Genomic DNA, 12,400 nt, shown 5'->3' with positions numbered 1-12,400 from the left:
CCCCCCAAATGAGTAGCCATAACATACACAGGACTGTGAACCACAGTTCCACCGAGTCCGATTTCAAAAAAAACCAATATAAACATAGTTCCCCTTACCTTTTCCCCGAATAACAAATCCCAAACTCCAAGGCCCCTAAATAGTGAATCGAGTTCCAAAACCTACAAATCACAGTACAGAATATACTCATAAGACTGTTAACTACAAAACTACCTGGTCATAATTGAAAACCAAGCCTTACCTCAATTTAATGCCGAAACCCAAAAATCTCCGAAACGAGATTTCGATTTGTAGAAGTTGTAAAGAATCCTTCCACGATCCTTGTGGTAACTTCAGATTTCCTATTCCATCAACGATCGGTGAAGAAATCTAGAGAGAGAGAGAGTAGGGAGAGGTTTAGAGAGAGAGAGAGAGATATTTGAAGTTTCTTAATGAAGAAGAAATGAAATTTCCTATTTATAGCCCTTTGACCTGGCCCAATTCGTCGACCAAATGGTGCCTTCGTCGACGAATCTTTCACTGACTTCATCAACAAATCGGTGGCCTTGTCGACGAATTTGGCATCTCCGATTTTTCCGAGCCTCCTCGGCTTCTCCTTGTCGACGAGTCTCTGAATTTCGTCGACGAGAAGAACAAAGGCTTCGTCGACAAAATATGGCTTCGTCAACGAAATCTACCAAATTCCCAATTTTCCCCTCTCTTATTTATTTAAACCCATTTATCACGGTTCGGGTTCTTACAGTTGACCGAGGCAATTTGAACTGCCAGGTTTGATCACCCGAATGCCTTCTGATTTTTTTCCTAAGGTTATTTTCTTTGTTTTGAAATATCCCCTGATAATATAAGAACTATGTTAGGTCTTTGTGCACTTATGTGTGGGAATCTAAGATCCAACTAAGGTCTTTTGAGTTAGTCCCAAAAACCTAACGTCGGTCGACCGAAGGGTGAACCCTAAGGTCAATTTATGATCTTGAGCATTAAACCTATCATGCATGTTATGCAGTTATTACAAACCATATTATATTACAAACTCAAAAGAATTGAATGCTATTACAACAATAAAAGAGTCTTCATTCCCTTTGCTTCTTTAAGAGCCATACAAAGCTTGAACTTTATGGTCCTTATGGCTTCCTTGAGTTCCTACCGACATTGCATGCTTAGGATGAACCTGTTCAAGAGACTCGGTGCACAAGTGAGAAACATTGATTTTGTCATAATCAAAATGGGATCGGACTCATAGCGTCAACAATATCTAATGATAGAAGGAGAATCAAAACCAACATAAATACCAAGATGACGTATGGTCCCATCTTACTTTGTTGTGCAGGTGCAATAGGAACATATACAGCGCAACCAAAAATTCTAAGATGAGATATATTAGGTTGGTGGTTAAAAACAAGCTGTCAATGTGAAAATTTGTGATATGCAATTGGTCTAATTCTAATCAAAGACGCAGCATGCACTATAGCATGACCCCAAGCAGATGCAGGAAGCTTTGATCACATAAGCATAGGTCTAGTAATAAATTGTAAATGCTTAATGAAAGATTCCACTAAACCATTTTGAGTATGAATATGTGCAATAGAATGTTCAACACTTATTCCTATTGACACGTAATAGTCATAAAATGCTTTTAAAGAAAATTCACCTACATTATCTAAACGGACAGTCTGAATGAGATGATCAGGAAAATTTGATTTTAACTTTATTATTTGAGAAAAAAATTTAGCAAAAGCAATAGTACGAGTTGAAAGTAGACAAACATGTGACCATCGAGTGGAAGCGCCAATTAAAACCATGAAATATTGAAATGGTCCGCAAGATGGAAGGATTGGGCCACAAATATCTCCTTGTATTCTTTGCAAAAAAGATGGAGACTCTAAAGGTAATTTAGATGGAGAAGGTGTAACAAGTAGTCTTCCTTGAGCATAAGAAATACTAAAATAATCACCAGGTAAAAGAACTTTCTAATCCTTTAATGGATGTCCATGTGTATTTTCAATTATTCGTCGCATCATAGTTGAACCAGGACGACCAAGACGATCATGCCAAAGTATAAAACTTCTAGGCTCGGAGCACTTTCGGTGCATAAAATTTGATTCAACCCTCCTTATTTTTGTGAAATATAGGCTAGATGAAAACTTGAAAATTTTTCTAATATGATCTTCTGGTTTGAAATTGTAGATGTAATAAAAAGATATTTCATACCTCCATTATTTTTTATTTCAATATGATATCCATTGCAACGTATATCTTTAAAACTTAGTAGATTTCTTCAGGATCTATAAGAATACAACGCATCATCAATATACAATTTTGTCCCATTTGGAAACATAATATGAACTCTTCCAGAGCCTTCTATTACATTTGCAGAGCCAGATATTATATTAACATTAATTTCAGCTAATGTTAATTGCAAGAAATATTTTTTAATACGAAGAATTGTGTGAGTCGTGTCACTGTCCATCAAACACATGTCATCCTCCATTTTATCAAGTTTATTTTGTATGATCTAGTAAATGAAAAATAAAATTTAAGAATTAAGAAACATAACAAAATATTACCAAGCATATTATATGTAAAACTTTTAAAAATTACATAAATTATTTTTTTCAAAATAGCATAAACATGAAGATAATTTAATAGTAGACATTTCCATTCCCAATCAAATGATCAATTTTGCCACTAGGATCCTCAAAAAAATCAGAAACATCAAAATCAACATCCAAAGGAGATTCATACTTAGCATCAATGGGTTCAGAAAAATTCACTTCAACATTTTTCTCTTTCCTTTTAATGATGCATTGTAAAGATCAACTACGTGTTTAGGAGTGCGACAAATTCGAGACCAATGACCTTTTATTCCACACATATAGCAAATATTGTCATCACTTTACAATTTATTATTTTGTTCAGAACTTTCATTATTCTTTGCCCATTTCCTTTGAGTCTTTTCAGTACCTTTACTTTCAAACTTTGAAGGATGATCATCATGGGTGCAACTATTTTTCTTACCACGACCTCTTTTATTAGCACGACCTCGTCCATGACCTTGAACAGAAGCCACATTCATTTCAGGGAATGGTGTTGAGTCAGTTGAACGAGATTGATGTCAACAAAAGATCATTATTTTGTTCAGCCACAAGTAAATAAGAAATTAGCTCAGAATATTTTGTAAATCTACGCTCTCGATATTGCTGCTACAGGAGCACATTCAAGGCATGACAAGTTGAATATGTTTTTTCTAACATATCATCATCAGTAATTTTTTCTCCACATAATTTCAATTAAGAGCTAATTTTAAACAAGGCTAAATTATATTCACTTACAGTTTTAAAATCTTGCAGTTGTAAGTGTATCCAATCATATCGAGTTTTTGAAAGAATTATTGTTTTTTGGTGTTCATATCTCTCCTTTAAGTTGTTCCAAAGGACTAATGGATCCTTAATAGTAAGGTACTTAATTTTCAATTCTTCGTGTAAATAGTGTCGAAGGAAAATCATTGTCTTTGCGCGATCCTGCGATGATGCTTGATTTTTTTCTTCAATTTTACAAGATTTATAGCATTAAGGTGAATCTCAGCATCAAGTAATCATGGCAGATAATTTCTTCCAGAAATGTCAAGGGCAACGAATTCGAGTTTTGTGAGGTTTGACATCATAAAGTCACTTTGAAAACAAATAAAAATTCAAAGTTAGGTAAATATTAAATGGAAATATTATTCACATATATATTCCAACATAAAAATATTTAAGGACACATACTCCAGATAAGATATATAGTTAACATATAAATATAGTTTGACGAAAAACTAAAGTTATATAGATAACAAATGTTAAAGGAAACAAGATTCTTACCTTAAAATAATACCAACGAAACTTAATATACCATTAGAGACTTGATCGTTCTGATAACGTGTTGTAAATGAAATAAAGAGGAATACAAAAAAGTTTGGAGTTATACAAATTTAACAGTTTAGTTCTTTAGGAACTAGACGTTGTTATTCATCTTATTATCTCATTTTGTTGTAAAGCATATCCTTATAATACATTGACATCCCAAAGATTAACCACATAATGAACCATTATGTGGAAGATTGTAACCTATTATCTAGATAGTCATCTACATAAATATACATGTTTTGCACCAGATTCTTAATTTTTTGTTTTTAACTTTTGATTTTCGTTAATGGCTTTTATAAAATTTGACATTGATGCCAAAAATATTTTTCCATTTCTTTTGAAAAACGACGTCGCTACAATGCTGCCTTGCTCCCATTGTCCCTCTCCAGTCCGACTCCGTACATCCCCCATCCTTCTTCCCGGTGCGCTCTCGCTCTCTCCAAGTCTTAGGCGATCGCCGCCGATAGACGTTTCAAACGCGATGGGAACCTTTGGATGAAATCAGTCTCCTCAGTTCCATCTTCAACCCCAGGTTGATTTGCGTCTCTGATATCATCTGCAACATGTTATTCTTTCATACGGTTTGGAGTAATGTGTGAGTTTTATATGCTCTTGAATCAAAATTCAATCTACCAAGTTAGATAAACTTTCTCAAGTAATGATCTCTTCAAAAATTAATTTTTGTACGAATAGGCACACTCAAGATCAAAACTTTTCAATACTAGTCAAGAACAAGCAATGAGATGAGATGAAAAGTTCACAAGACTAATAACTTGAAAGATCAAACCTCAATACTAGATTGAAGTACAGTGGAGTAAACAAGTTCCCTTTGAAAATCTAATTTGATTTGCCCAAGCTTGAAGAATAGAGATTGAGGTGTAGGCAATCGTATAGCACTAGGAGTAGATTTTCAATGTTCTTGCAACAAGGTGTGTTCTTCTCTTTCTTGTGTGTCTAACTTTTTCTCTAGGGTTTAGATATTCAGAATATATAGTATATTACCTTTAGGATTGATCTCAGCCGTTGGATCAATAAAATAGCTAGTGAGTCTTTTTAATAAAAATCTAAATTTTAAGTTTCCTGCAGGTTCAGGCAACTGAAGTAGGGGTCAGGCTCCTGAAGTGGTAACTTCAGGCGCCTGAGGTTCTAGGGTTAGGCGACCGACGTACCTCTGCTAGGTTCTGTCTTTCCCATTTAATTCTTCAGGCTACCAAACTTAATCTTCAGGTTACCAAAGAAATTCTTCAGGCACCTGAGGTTGAGTTCAGGCTACCAAAGTCCCCTTTTCTCAAATTTTCTTTTCTAATTTAAAATTCTATTTTGCTCCTTTTCTTGGGTCTTTTATAAAACATATTTTTCATGATTTTAAGAACATTTCTAAGTCCATGAGAGTTTCCTAATGATGTACATGAAATGCATAAATCCTAAAATCATTCTAAGTTATATTGAGTCTCAAATTAAATCAAACGAAAATGTAAGTACATGAGTTCTAAATACCCATTCCCAAGATATTCTTGAACTTTGCTGCTTGCATCTTGATTCTCGTACTCTTTGAATTCCATGATAATTTCCAAGATTTGTAAGCTTTACTTAAAGGTTTCCATGACTCGTTATCTTTCCGTGCATACTTAGTATAAGTCCTGTTCACAAACTCAATGCATAGATCAAATACCAAGTGATTTGTCATTATCAAAACAGGATTAGACTCGTAGAGTCAACAAAGTTGAATATGTTTTTTCTAACATATCATCATTAGTAATTTTTTCTCCTCATAATTTTAATTGAGAGCTAATTTTAAACAAGACTGAATTATATTCACTTACAGTTTTAAAATCTTGCAGTAGTAAGTGTATCCAATCATATCGAGTTTTTGGAAGAATTACCATTTTTTGGTGTTCATATCTCTCCTTTAAGTTGTTCTAAAGGATTAATGGATCCTTAATAATAAGGTACTCAATTTTCAATTCTTCATGCAAATAGTGTCGAAGGAAAATCATTGCCTTTGCACGATCCTGTAGGAATGCTTGATTTCCTTTTTCAATTGTATTTCCAAGATTCATAGCTTTAAGGTGAATCTTAACATCAAGTACTCATGGCAGATAATTTCTTTCAAAAATATCAAGTGCAACGAATTCAAGTTTTGTGAGGTTTGACATCATAAAGTTACTTTAAAAACAAATAAAAATTTAAAGTTAAGTGTTGTGTGTATAATCAACTGATTGCTAATTCCAATTTTCATATTTCAATCAATTATAAGCAAGCCACAATAATAATCTGAATTTGTCCAAGCATCAACCACAATTACACCTAAACTTAAACCTATTTACTTAGACGCGTGTGTGCTAAGCCTGATAAATATATATATATATATATATATATATATATATATATATATATATATATATTCACCAATCCAATATTCAGCAAAGCATAAACATGTCAATCACACAATCACAATCCACAAGAACACATTTATGTGGTTTGGCCCAAAAATTGCCCTACATCCACGGTAGAAACTCACCTCCAGAGACACTATATTAAATCGACAGAAATAAATACAAGTACACACAGATTTACCCTTTCTTGTCTTACCGATCTCCTCTGGAAATTAGCCCAAGTATAATCCAAGAAACCCCCCCTCCCTTCACACCTGTGAATATTCCTAGGTTTCTCCCTATATTCCTCCCTGATTTCCCTACAAGAAATCCTCCCAAGAAACTAAATCTGTGTCTTTACCTTCGCTCACCAGTGTGTGAATTTTCGCTGGAGATGGAGATACCCAGCGCCGCACCTCCTCCTGCCGGCTGTGTGGCCTCACTCTCCTGCGTAGCTGTTGAAGGCTCTCGGTTCTGCAGGTGCTTTCTCGACTAGGAAGACTCCTGCTGCTGGGAAGAACTCGCAGCTGGGAAAAGGAGAACACCTCTCCTCTCGGTTCTGAAGCTACAAACAGGAAATCTTTTTTTCCCCCTTCTGCGCTGCTGCAAAACAGAAGTGTAATTCCTAATCCCCCGCCCCCCTGCTGTTTTTCATTTCATTTACAAGTAATTACACATGAAATTACATCCATGCCCCCCTGCTAACAATGAGTGAAACACAGCAGTCGTTTGATCTGAAACGAAATGGACGGCCTGGATTTGTTTCAAGCCTTGACACTCCAACAATTCTCCATCTTGGCAAACTTGTAACCCTTGCACCTCCTTAGCATCTCTGATGGTAGTTCTTGCAAAACAGACACTAGAAACTTCCAAGGTTAACCAATTTCGAACAATGTTCAAACTTGGATTTAAGTAATGCTTTAGTCATCATATCCGAAGGATTATCCTCCGTTGGAATTTTTCTTACTTCTATTTCCACTAGAAATAATATCTCTCACAAAATGCAGCCTAACATCTATATGTTTGGACCTATCATGATAAACATGATTCCTAGCCAAATGAATAGTGCTTTGATTGTCACAATAAATTGTAACGGCTCCACTATACATTCCTAACTCTAGGCATAGTCCTTTTATTCATATAGCCTCCTTAAAGGCTTCAGTCATGGCAATATATTCAACCTCCGTAGTAGACAAGGCTACCACCGACTGCATGTGAGATTTCCAACTAATAGCACTACCTAAAAAACAAAAGACTATACCAGACAAAGACTTCCTAGTATCTAGATTTCCAGTATAGTCAGAATCAACATATCCTTTTAATCATATTTCACAATGCATATCTTTTTTACCAAATATTAATCCTTGTTGTTTTGTTCCAGACAAGTATTGAAAAATTTGTTTCAAAGCATGCTAATGTGGTTTTCCAGGTTTGCTCATAAATCTACTCACTTGACTTATAACATAAGATAGATCAGGTCTGGAACATACCATAGCATACATTACACTACCAACCATACTAGCATAAGGTATTCTATTCATAAACAGTGACTCATCTTCAGTTTCAGGACATTGTTTGCTAGACAACTTAACATGTTGTGCAACAGGAATAAAAGTAGATTTAACATGACTCATACCAAATCTTTTTAATACCCTTAAAATATAAGACTTTTGAGACAAGTAGAGAAGCTTTTTATTCCTTTCTCTAGTTATTTCCATACCAAGTATTCTTTTAACACGTCCTAAGTCTTTCATTTCAAATTCAGATTTGAGCATGCACTTAACTTGATTTAACATATCCATGTCTTGACAAGCAACCAACATGTCATCAACATATAATAGCAAATATATATGACATTTATCATATGATTTAAAAAAAACACAACCATCATAATTGCTTCTACAGAATTTGTTGACCTTATTGGTCACGCCCGGTTTTGATTATGACAAATACTCATTGTATCTAATGAACGTTTGAGGTTTTGTGCAGGAATCAAGAATGATAAGATCAAGATGTGCACAAAGCAAGAAAAGCTTGAAGACCAAATCATATTCTTTGTAATATACTTATATTGGTCTGTAATAGTAATTAGGGCATTCGGTTTGTAATAAGCTCACGCACATCACATGTATGATTTACTACGTAAGCTCAAACCGAACCATGAATGAGAAAGGACCGTAGAAAGACCTTAGAGTGCCCTTCGGTCGACCGACATCGGATTTTTTCGGTGCTTTCAAATTGGACCCCAAATGACCTTAGGACACACACATATTCACATATATTTGTTAGGCACTTGAATAGGAATTATTTGGGTAGATACGGGACCGAAATGCACACTTGGTGCACTTTCGGTCGACCGGCCAATTCAGTTCAATTTGGCCCGGTCGACCGAAACTGGTCCGGGTCAACTATTTGACCCAGGCCCAGTCGACCGAGCCCTTATAGGTTATTTGACCTCGGTCGACTGAACCACCTGGGAGTCAACAGTTTGACCTCCCGGTCAACCGACCAGATTTGTACTCCTACTACCTGGTCGACCGAGGGGTCTTGGGAGGATTCCCAACGGTCTGGTCGACCGAGCCATGCAGTTCAAAAAGGCCCCGGTCGACCGAACCTCGGAGTTTTGGAAAATCGCCCTTGCCCGGTTGACCGACCACTCAGTTCAAAATGCCCCTGGTCGACCGAGCCACTTGAGTCCTGGTCGACCGAACCATTTCTGGTCGACCGAGCCACTTGAGTCCTGGTCGACCGAACCATTTCTGGTCGACCGGACCTCTCGGGTTGGTCCAATTTTTATCGTGGTTAATATTTTTCTAAACAAGGTTAAAATGCCTTAAATATCATTAAATCTTTCTAATAATACCCAATAGGTCCCCAACGGTCATATTTTCTCCCTTGCCTACATATACAAGTTCATTTGAGAAAATTAGTGTGGGATTAGTGACTTTGATTAGAGAAAATTCTTTGAAAAACCAAAACCCTATAACACTCATTTCCAAGCTCCACACACTCAATCCTACGTTCTCATATTGCCTACATCATTTGTAAGTTGGTTTTGAGTGTTTAAATTTAATAGGTTTGCTCTCCCATTCATATTTGATTGAGTTATTTTGATTGAGAGCTAAACCTAAGTATTCTTAGGAGACTTTGTTAATAAGTCTATCCTAAGAAGACTTTGATAGATCTTCTAAGATTTGCACCTTCGTTGCAACATCTTAAGAAGTTGGTATTTGCATTTTGGTTGCAAAAACATTTTCAAATATCTACTGTGTTTTTATCTTGAAAATATTTGATGAGATATTTGCTAGTGTGATAAAATCTTTGTTACAATATTCGTTAACTCATATATCCCTTGCTGAATACAAAGATTGAGTATCCTTTTTACAAACCAAATTTATACGTTGCTAAGAGCTTCATATACATATATGTATTGAGAAAACTTGTTGATTGAAATATATGAAGTTTGGATAATATCTTTGTTTGAGCACTTAGATTGAATATCCTGTGATACAAAGATAATTTAAGTTTGCACTCTCATGCACTCATTACAACGATAGTAAATCTATTTGAGAGTTGACTATCTTAGACCACATTGAGCTTACATACTGAATCATATTTGTGGTGTATATTATTGCGCGAATTTGGGTACTTATCTGCTTTACTTGAAAGCACAATCACTGTACCATTTCATTGTAATACACTTTGGTTGTATTTCCAGGCACGGGCCTGAAGAGGGAGACTAGCCCTGGAATAGTCCCGGATTGGCTTAGACCCGGTTAGGAAAGCTAGGTGCGTCGTCCTGTTAAGGCGTGTAGGTTGAGGTCAGCCCCGCTAATTGACCTGGTTAAGGTTGAGGTCAGCCCTGTGTTAATTTGACCTGGTTGTATACGGTGTCGCTCCACCCTTAAGTGAGCTATTAGTGGAATCCTCCTGCTTGCGAGCTTGAGGCGGGGATGTAGACACAGTTGGCCGAACCCCGATAACATATCGTGTGTTTGCTTACATTTCCGCACTTTACATTTACCGCACATGTATGTTATGGGTGAATGATGCGTATGACTTAATTTTCATATTATATTTATCTACGCATTTGGAAATTGCATAGATTAACCTAGGAGAAAAAAGTTTAAAATTCCAATGCACCCCCCCTTTTGGGAATACACAAATTCTAATAGAATTCATTTTGAATCATGTAAGAATCAAATCGTTTATACCATTGTCTAGGTGATTGTTTCAACCCATATAAAGATTTCTTTAATAAACATACATGATTTTTATTTATTTCCGTATCAAAGCCCTCGGGAGGTTGCATATAAATTGTTTCTCCTAAAGTACCATGCAAGAAAGCAGTTTTAACATCAAGTTGTTCCAAATGCAAGTCATGTACAGCAACAAAAGATAATAGAATTCTAATTGAACTATGTCTCACAACAGGGGAAAATATTTAATTATAGTCTACCCTTTCCCTTTGTGTAAATCCCTTAGCCACTAACCTAACTTCATACCTAGGTGGTTCAACTCTAGGGATTCCCTCTTTCCTCTTAAAGATCCACTTGGATCCCACGAGTTTCTATTTTTCCGGTCTAGGTACCATCACCCATGTCTCATTCTTATTTAGAGACTCCATTTCTTCTTGCATTGCAAGAATCCATTTTTCAGCCTCTTTACTCTCCATGGCCTCTCTAAAAGTCCTAGGTTCCACCTCAATTTCTGTTTCAGAAATGGAAAGAGCAAACGTTGTCATATTAGCTTCCCCATACCTTTGAGGAGGTCTTATGACCCTCCTCTCCCTATCTCGTGCTAGAAGTTAAGTTTTACTTAATTCAGAGCTTTCTGTTTCTGAGTTTTGCTCCTCAAAAACTGTAGCATATGTTTCTAAATGGCTATGAGAGGTACAGGGTTGCTCCATCTCAAGTTACGGGTCACTAGTATTAGAGTGTCTAATAGTCTGAATGTATGTAATCAAGAGTTTGTTTTATGGTGTGAGTGGACTTCTTAAAACTAACCCTAGTAGACTTACCCATGACACACTCCTCACAAAATGACAATTCCTCAAGTTTCCTATCTCCAAGGAGCCCCTGTTTCTCCAGCTCCTTTAGGCCTTATTGGCTAACATGTCCTAGCCTCCTATGCCACAAGGAAACCTGATTGTCTACCCTGTGATTGATAGGTGAAACCTCACCAATCACTATCTTTCCTACCAAGGTGTACAACCCATTCTTTAGCATCCCTTTCATCACTACTAGTGAACTTCTACAAACTCTTAGGCTACCTCCTTCAGACTTAAACGTGTACCCTGTCTTATCTAAGCTACCCAGAGAAATCAAGTTTCTCTTCGGCTCAGGTATGTACCTCACATCTCTTAGCACTCTTTCCGTCCCATCATGCTTTAGAAGTTTCATAGTCCCTATACCTTGTATTTTACATGACTTATTGTTTCCTAGGATAATATGACCTCCTTCTAAGCATGTAAAGGACTCAAACCAGTTTTTCAATGGACACATGTGGAAGGAACATCCTGAATCTAATATCCATTCTTTTCCTGAATCTCTATCAGAGACATTCAACACTTCCGCACTATCATACCCATCTAAAACTACAGTTGCTTTACCCTTTGATTCAGACGTGGTGGCATTTGCACCATTTTTCCTCTCAGGGCAATCCCTCATAAAATGTCCTTCCTTGTGACATGCGAAACACTTTAGTGCCTTGCTTTTCAACTTTGATCTAGACCTCTTGTCTTTACCTTTCTTGTTCCTCTTTTCAGACCTACCTCTCACATTTAACCCTTCCCCTGACCCTGATTTAAACTCAAACTTAGTGTGCAATTCCCTAGAGTGCAAAACGGCTTGCACATCTTCTAAAGTCAGCCTCTCTCTCCCATACATCATGGTTTCTTTAATATTGTCATATGTGGAATCAAGAGAACTCAAGAAAAGAATTGCCTGGTCTTCTTCATCTATACTAATATCAATATTAGCAAGATCCAAAAGAATTTTATTAAATTCATCTAAATGTTCATCAATCGATGTTCCAGGGGTCATTCTAAAGGTGTAGAGTCTAGTCTTCTTATGGAGTCTATTTGCTAGGGATTTTTTCATGTACAAACTTTCTAGTTTTGAC

This window comes from Malania oleifera, chromosome 2, assembly GCF_029873635.1.
Source record: "Malania oleifera isolate guangnan ecotype guangnan chromosome 2, ASM2987363v1, whole genome shotgun sequence".
Lineage (NCBI taxonomy): Eukaryota > Viridiplantae > Streptophyta > Magnoliopsida > Santalales > Ximeniaceae > Malania > Malania oleifera.
This window is presented reverse-complemented; position numbering follows the sequence as displayed.